A 7,926-nucleotide genomic window follows, 5' to 3' on the forward strand; every position below is an offset into this window, starting at 1 on the left:
TGACCGAAGCTTGGGATTTTGGCGACGTCGTTGTGCAACATCCGTAGGTGTCGCTGGTCTTGCATTATTTTAGTCGGTTATGCATGATCAGCTTGGGAACTTCCGTGTTGCTGTGAAACCGTTTTAACTTATATAATACAGCACATCAGAAGATGTCTGAACAGGGGAAAGCCGAGACACAAACATTTGTTTCTTGATTGGAACCACTGAAAGGGGTTTCTGCAGAACCTACTTCAGACGGTATTTCGGACACAATATCACCTTGTGAGGGTAAGGTTAAGCATAGCCAACAAAAGAAGCTAAGTGCGTGCTGCACCCCAACCTCCCGCTAACAGTTCTTTTGCAGCAGAGGCGCGGCAGAGCGGCGGCAGTTGACTTCAAAACGAATCACGCACACAGAGTCCAACACCTAGGATCTAACAAGTCTCAGAGTGACAGTACATTCTCTTTCACGATTTGTGGGCGTTAAAGTGGGCGTGGCTCCGTTTTTAAATAAACTTGCGCTGCCTAGGAACTACTAGAATCTACATGGCAAGTCCCAAATCTCTAGCTTTTATAGTTTCCGAAATCACGACGTTATACAAACGGACAGACAGACTACTGGACAGATCGCGCACAAACTTCACTTCGTAATGCAAAACGTTGTTACCAACATAACAAAAAAAAATTCTAAAATCGGTTCAATTTTTTGACAGAAGTTATATCAGTGGTCGGCCGAGGCCTATCTCCGGAGTAGCAGCAGCGGGGCGACACGAGTATTATAAAACCGCATACAAGTTAACACGTGCCATCGCCCCATCGCCTGATACCAAGGGCTGACCCGGCGCTTTAGCGGCAGCGCAGGGAACATGCGCTCAGCGAATGATTGCTGGATACCAAGTGCTGACCTTGCATTTTGGTGACAGCGCTGCTAGCAGGCCTCAAGCTGTGGCCGGATCAGAACCTTAAGTTAGTCTAAGTTTGGTACTCCGTAGCAGCCATAGCTGTGTTAAGATAACCCTTTATAAATTTATCTAACCCTTTACCTAAACAGGCTTGGGAGTAATAAATAAAAATACAAAACGAACAATAAGTAAATGGCGCCCTAACGTGAAAATAAAGAAACTTACTAAAATAGAAAATAATAAAAAAGTTATTAAAATAAAAAAAGAGTAGAAAAACGGAAGTTTAATCGAATCGCGCGAAGTTTTATTATACCAATACCCGGGGAATCGGACCCCTACCAAAAATTCAATTGTGTGAAAATTATGTGAAAAAATTCTAGCCAAAAAACTGAGCCACAAAATTTTCAAAAAATTACCCCTCGCCCGCACGAGAAATCAGCAGTCGTCACCGTCAGCAGTCGCAGCCGCAGTCGCCGCCAGCAGTCGCAACCGCAGTCGACGTCAGCAGTCGCAGTCACAGTTGCCGTCAGCAGTCGTTGCCAGCGCACCTTTTCACCCCTCGCCCCGCACGAGGGAAAGCGATCGTGAGAAACAGTCACCGCCAGCAACCAGCCCCCTCGCCCCGCTCGAGGGATAGCAATCGTCAGCAGCAGTCGCCGCCAGCAATCAACCCCCTCGCCCCGCTCGAGGGCTAGCAATCATCAGCAGCAGCCGCCGCCAGCAACCAGCCCCCTCGCCCCGCTTGAGGGATCGGAATACAAAAAGCTACACTAACAAAAAATGTAAGTAGGCTGTTTCAGTAGAAAACTTAAAGAAATATAAAATATGAATGTCTGTGAGTACAATTCTGCAGGTAGAAACAAAACTTAAAGTTAAAAGAAAAAAACTTTAAATTTATCTGTTGTCTATCTACACTGAGAGCAATTATTTTCTCCCTAATTAAAAGTATTTATTTAAAAACGCAGTAAAATAAATAAATCATTTGTAAAAGCTACACTGGGAATATTTTTCCATCAATAAATTATAATATGAAGCAGAACTCAAAAATGTCTTGGTAAACGTTTATAAAAGGGGGAGCTGGCGCAAATGGAAAAACTGGGGTCAAGAACAATGACGTAACTTTCGACTGACGACATTGACAATAGGGGATCGCATTGCAGTGGCCGGCGGCGATCCATCGGCATACATATGAAGGCGCAGGGTAAAACAGCCACACGCTGCCGATCGAAATTCGGTCAAGCGCTCGAACTAGCTACTTGAGAAGCTTGTGGGCAGCGACGATAAATGTCAAAACGAACTTAACGAGCTCTATCTTTTTCCTAAGGCACGATAAATTTATTCTCGCTGTGCAGGGGAGGGAGTGGTTTCCAAAATACCCACCCCGTCCGGCGAACTGAGCCGGCAACCAGCGTGCCTACCCAGGACGCAACTCCCTCGGCCCAAGTCCTTTGGACTGGGCACTAATACACCGACGTAATAAAGTTCAGTTTTTTCTTCACTATTTAAGTGATCGTCTCTTAAATAATTATTCGATAAGTCAGTTTGCATGGTATAAATATATTCGTCATCATTTATTATATTTGAAAAGGTTTGATTACGTTCCTCTGTTATATTTACCATTGGGAATTCGTAATTATTTAGAATAATAGTGTTTCTCATAAAATCAATTTTGGCTGAGGTTTCTTTTAAAATTTTCTTTCTATAAGAATATAATGATTTGAAAAGTTTTTTAAGAAAAATTTTTGCTTAGATGAAAACAATTTTGGAATATTAATTCGATATATTTCGCTAAAGTTACTGATTCTCCTATCGTTTGGACTTTTGTCAAAATATTTTTAGCTGGATATTTTTAAAAGTTTTCGTTTAAAAAATTTTTCTTGAGCCTGTATCAATAAGGCATAGTTTGTATCAATTTGAATTTTTATTGCGGTATTATTTCTTTCGAGGCTGTTGTCTGAAATTTTTCTATTGTGTCCATTGGCTCAGACTTACGTTGTTGACCTGAATCTGAGGCTCGGGCACGTTTTTGGGGAATATTAGTACTCTGAGTAGTATGGGTATTTTGTACTTGATTATTATTATTATAACTGCTATTATTACCCCAGTTCCTATTAGAGTCAAGCTTGTTCAGTCGCTGTTGATTGCTGTTATATCGACTTTGGTAGTTAATATTTTGGAATCTATCTCCTTGACTATTATCTGACTGATTATTTGGGCTTAAGTTTTTTGATGATCTAAAGTATGGATATTCGTCGTCATCATTAGAGTTTTGGGATGTATACGAGCGGGTATTTAAAGGTTTATCTACAAACAATCATACAGCTTGGGCGAGGATATTACTTGAATCCTACCGACTGCGCCACTTAGATTTTTCACTTTGCGATATATTAAAAAAAAGCGATTTTTATTTTAATATACAGTGTAGTTTTATTGGTAATGTCTTAATAGTTAGATTCCCAAAATTGAACTGTCTTTACAATTGCATTATTCTTATAACTATGGCTTTTATCGGTGACAGCGACGCTAGCAGCGAAAGTGGACTGCGATCAGAAGATTTCGATTGGTCGAATTGGTGGCCTGATGGGTGGGTTGTCAGGCTGCATCTTTTGTTTATTAAATTTGGAATGGTCAAAGCTTTGATGCTGATGAATGGGTTCTCATGCTGGACCCTTTGTTTAAAAGTTTACCTCTTGTTTATGTCTGCTGTCGTCGGTAAAGGCGTGTGAAATGTTTATAATAAGGGGACTGTTGATAACAGGCGTGGGAAATTTTTATGTCTAACGGGAAATGTGTATGTCTGATTATTTTGAATAACTCCTATAGTAGGCTCTGAAATGTTATGTTTGACAAATGAATTAATGGGTATCTCGGGATATACAGGTTGGGTGTTAGGCTTGATGTCTAGAGTATTTGGTAATACGTCACTTATATATTCTTGATCAGTAACAATAGAGGAGTCGGGATAGCCATGTCTGTCTGTTTCAATATTGTTTGCCATCTGAAACTTTCACAGTCGTCCTAAAACATGCGTACGCAGAAACAAGAAAGGAAGCAAACTTCGGCAAACCGAAGTTATATAACCTTTCAGATATTGCAAAAATTAAATATAATTATATATAATTAGTCAAAAAGAATTTAAAAAAAAAAATCACAAAATAAAAAAGTTAAAAAAAAAAAATGTTATTTTTATTATTTCCAAGGGAGCTTTATGTTATAGTCGTCCGATGAAAATTAAACCGTAATTCTGAAATATTTATCCATTACTAAATGTCGAAGAACTAAAAAAACAAGAAAGAAAGCAAACTTCGGCAAGCCGAAGTTCATTTACCCTTGCAGCTATTGCAAGAATTAAACATTTTTGAAAACATTAAAATTATGATTATTTGATAGTTATTATAAATATTTTTATTATTTCTATGGGAGCTATATGATATAGTCGTCCGATTTTGATAAAATTTAAACCATAATTCTGAAATATATAACGATTGCTATATGTCGAAGAACTAAAAAAAAAATTAAAAAACTGCAAAAATATAATTTTTTTTTTATTTATTTTTCCGATTGTTTCAATGGGAGCTATATGCTATAATCGTCCGATTTTGATGAAATTTAAATCGTAATTTTGAAATATTTAACCATTACTAAATATTGAAGAACTAAACAAAAAATTAAAAAACAGCAGTTATAATTTTTTTTATTTATTTTGATGAATGATTTTGATGAAATTTAAACCGTAAATCGGAAATATTTAACCATTACTAAATGTCGAAGAACTAAACAAAAAATTAAAAACTGCAAAGATATAATTTTTTTTCATTTATTTTTCCGATTGTTCCTATGGGAGCTATATGCTATAGTGTACTACCTGCAATAGAAAGACAACTTTTGGAAAATTTTCATGCAGATAGCTCTAAAACTGAGAGACAAGTTTGCGTAGAAACGGACGGACAGACGGAGTCCTAGTGGTGCTGATCAAGAATATATATACTTTATAGGGTCGGAAGTGTCTCCTTCACTGCGTTGCAAACTTCTGACTGAAATTATAATAACCTCTGCAAAGGTATAATGAAAATGTTGTCCGCTCAAACCATTGCGCTAATGAAAAGGCAAGTCATAAAATGGATAATTAATAAATTATTAATTATTAATTCGAATTTATACATATAAGTAAAACATAATTCTGTTACCACTGATTTGATTTTGTAAACAAAAATTAAATGTATGCTGAAATATTAAAAAATATATTATAAAATATAATATTATATTCAATAGTAAAAACGCCCATATTGTTGAGGTAGCAAGTTTGAAAAGTAGCAAAAGACAAAATATTCTTTACGCGTCGGAATAAAATAAACGCACACATGCACCTGTGTATGAGAATGCATGATCACCCAGTCGGAAAAAACACGCTTCCAGGATGCGTTCTTTTACGCTTCCTTTGCATGCGAAAAACGCATTCCAGATCCCTGAAAGCTCCCTTTCCTTTTTGTTCGAGACGGGACAAAAAGCAAGCCTTCTTTTAGAACCGATCTAAGAACGAGTCTTAATGCGTTCCATTGGAAGGTAGTTTCAACTTCGGAAACGCTCGGGATTCCCTTCCATTTGTACTTTACGAAGGAAGCATTCTACAGCGCACTATTAGAATGAACTTAAAAACGTTCCTCGGGAACCTTCCTGGATAGCTTCCAAAGCAAGCATTGTGTAACACATCTACAGAATTAATATTGATTCCTTCCACAAGAACACATTTAGAATGATTCCAAAACATGCCTTTTAATAGTCTTACCCAAGAATGCAAATATTATCGTTCCCAAAAAAGCTATTGGGAACCGTTTCTTTTGTCAATTCCAATTTTTATTTATTTAATTTTTTTTTAATATAAACATGCTTTAAAACTTATTGTATTACTCCTGGCCGTTTTCGTCCTCTCTCATCTTTTTGGCCATACTTTTACCCTTATAAGTTTTATTTATGGCCCTAGTGAAGGCCAGTCGAAGGTCTTTAAAATGGTCTGTGAAGCGGTAACCGTCTCTTCTTTGTGACTCTGAAAATATAATAATGAGAAAATATAATATAAAATATAATAATGAGAAGGAAATATGTAATTTTATTAAAATACGATTGTAAGTTTGTAAAACACTTACCGAATAATGTTTCATTTAAATGAATGTAGGACGCAAAACCTTCCCTGTCCCTAGTACCGTCATAATTAAGCTCCATTATCAAACTTGGACTTAATATCCTACTGAAGATCTAGATTTTCCGAATTCAAACATTTTTAAAAGTGCATCAAGTTGATCTCTAGTAACATTATTATTATGGTACCATTCTAATAATTTTTCAAGGAGATTCATAGGTATCATATGTGTTTATTTTGTAAAATATCTTTTTTCAATTAAATTATTAAATATTTTAATTATGTAATGCCTAATTATTTAAATTTATGTTTATTTTTCTTACATTTTTGTTCACTTAATTTGTGTTCTTAGGTCCACCCTAAAATACACTACTCGTATGTAGATGTAAGTCCACCCTAGGTAGAAGTAAAAGGAAGAGAGAAAAAAGAGAGCACACAAATAAACAAAACGAGTTCACAAAACAAAAAATTTAAATTTATGAAATATATATAAATTACCTTTTGTTTTGAAATAGTTTTTCTGGAAGTAAACGAAAATAATATTTAAAACGCATTAATTAAATTAAAACTCAAGTCTTATTGCAGTGTACGCTCAAAAAAATAATTCTTTTTATTTGTTTGATTAACAGCCACACACAGTTTTAGGAACAATTTGTTTACATTTGTTTTGACCGTACACTGTTTTTAAGACTGTTAATAAGTGTTTATAAATTTAATATTTTTTGGGCACAGGTACACATCACTTATTGTTTTAATTAATCCATTGTTTGGTTCATGTTATTTTATTAACAGTATTGGAACTCCTATTTAGTTTGTTTATATCAACATACTTACTTGAAAATTAAAACCGCAAAGAATATATTAATTTTACAAATCACAGAGGCACCAGCTATTTCAAATGAAAATCAAAATGCAAGTGGTGAGAAATGCAAAAGAAACGAAAAAGACCGCGCGCATTCTTGCATTTTCCCTTTTTTTCTTGTCGTTTGCTTTTTAGAGTACCGTTTTGTTCGGTTACTCCTTGTGAATACAGTGGCGGAGGAAACTATAGCGCCGGCAATTTAAAATAATAATTTAAAACAAAATCACGCTTTGAAAAAAATTCATGTAATCGTGTATATATTATTACCTAAAATTAAAATACACAAAAAACTAATTCAAATTAATAATTTTCTAATACTCTAAATATTAATATTTTTTACAGAATTAATTTTAGGAAAAGTTTAACAAGTCATATACCCCAAACATAACAAAGCGTTCAGATATTGTTTTTAAAGATAAAAAGTGAATATATTTACGCCGCTGCTGTTCATTAAGAAAAATAGATTAAATTGGTTTCTCATTTTTTTGTCCATTCCGAAACAAGACTTCTTTTTGCGTTCTTTCGTAAGCGAGGTTTTCGGTGAAAAACACGATCTCAAAAATATCGGACGATCGGCATCGTTCGGGTTTCAGTTTTTTTTTTACATTGCAAAAGAAGGCTTTTTTATGCATTGTAGTGGAAGGGACGATTTCACAAAAACTCTTTAGAATGCATAAAAAATGCTTCTTTATAGCTTCTTACATTCTTTTTCGCTTGCAAAGCATGCATGAAAGAACCTTTTTTTATTGGAATGCGTTCTCTAACTTCCGACTGGGCACGCATACATACAAATACCAATCCAATAGCAGGGCAACCTTCTTCAAAATGCGCCTCTCTGCGACTGAACGACCGAACTCGTGCAACGAGTGCGCGAGCATAAAAATGAAAATATGAATGAGAGAGCAAAAAACCCGAATGCTCACGAAGCGCCGGGAACTGCTGCTAAGAGCCCCTGGGGCCTGTCGCTAAGAAATTGTTGTGTCCATTTTCGTTGCATGAAATGAGTAGTCTATCAACCCTTTTCCAGTTTTCATTTCCGAAAG

General features: G+C 35.6%; 1 long non-coding RNA gene across 3 annotated transcripts; it reads right to left on the reverse strand.

Annotated features, from left to right (window-relative positions):
- Positions 1-5,773: 5,773 nt before the first annotated feature.
- Positions 5,774-6,921, reverse strand: LOC128264396 (uncharacterized). Of its 3 annotated transcripts, XR_008268733.1 has the most exons (5): positions 6,856-6,921; positions 6,520-6,541; positions 6,345-6,417; positions 6,029-6,269; positions 5,774-5,928 (listed from the first exon to the last, which is right to left on the reverse strand). It is a non-coding gene; the product is annotated as an uncharacterized LOC128264396 (long non-coding RNA). The 3 variants fall into 3 exon arrangements; XR_008268734.1 differs by lacking the exon at positions 6,856-6,921 and having other exon boundaries at positions 6,029-6,137; positions 6,345-6,637; XR_008268732.1 differs by lacking the exon at positions 6,856-6,921 and having other exon boundaries at positions 6,345-6,634.
- Between the last annotated feature and the right edge of the window lie 1,005 nt (positions 6,922-7,926).

This window comes from Drosophila gunungcola, unplaced genomic scaffold (assembly GCF_025200985.1).
Source record: "Drosophila gunungcola strain Sukarami unplaced genomic scaffold, Dgunungcola_SK_2 000069F, whole genome shotgun sequence".
NCBI classification, from domain to species: domain Eukaryota; kingdom Metazoa; phylum Arthropoda; class Insecta; order Diptera; family Drosophilidae; genus Drosophila; species Drosophila gunungcola.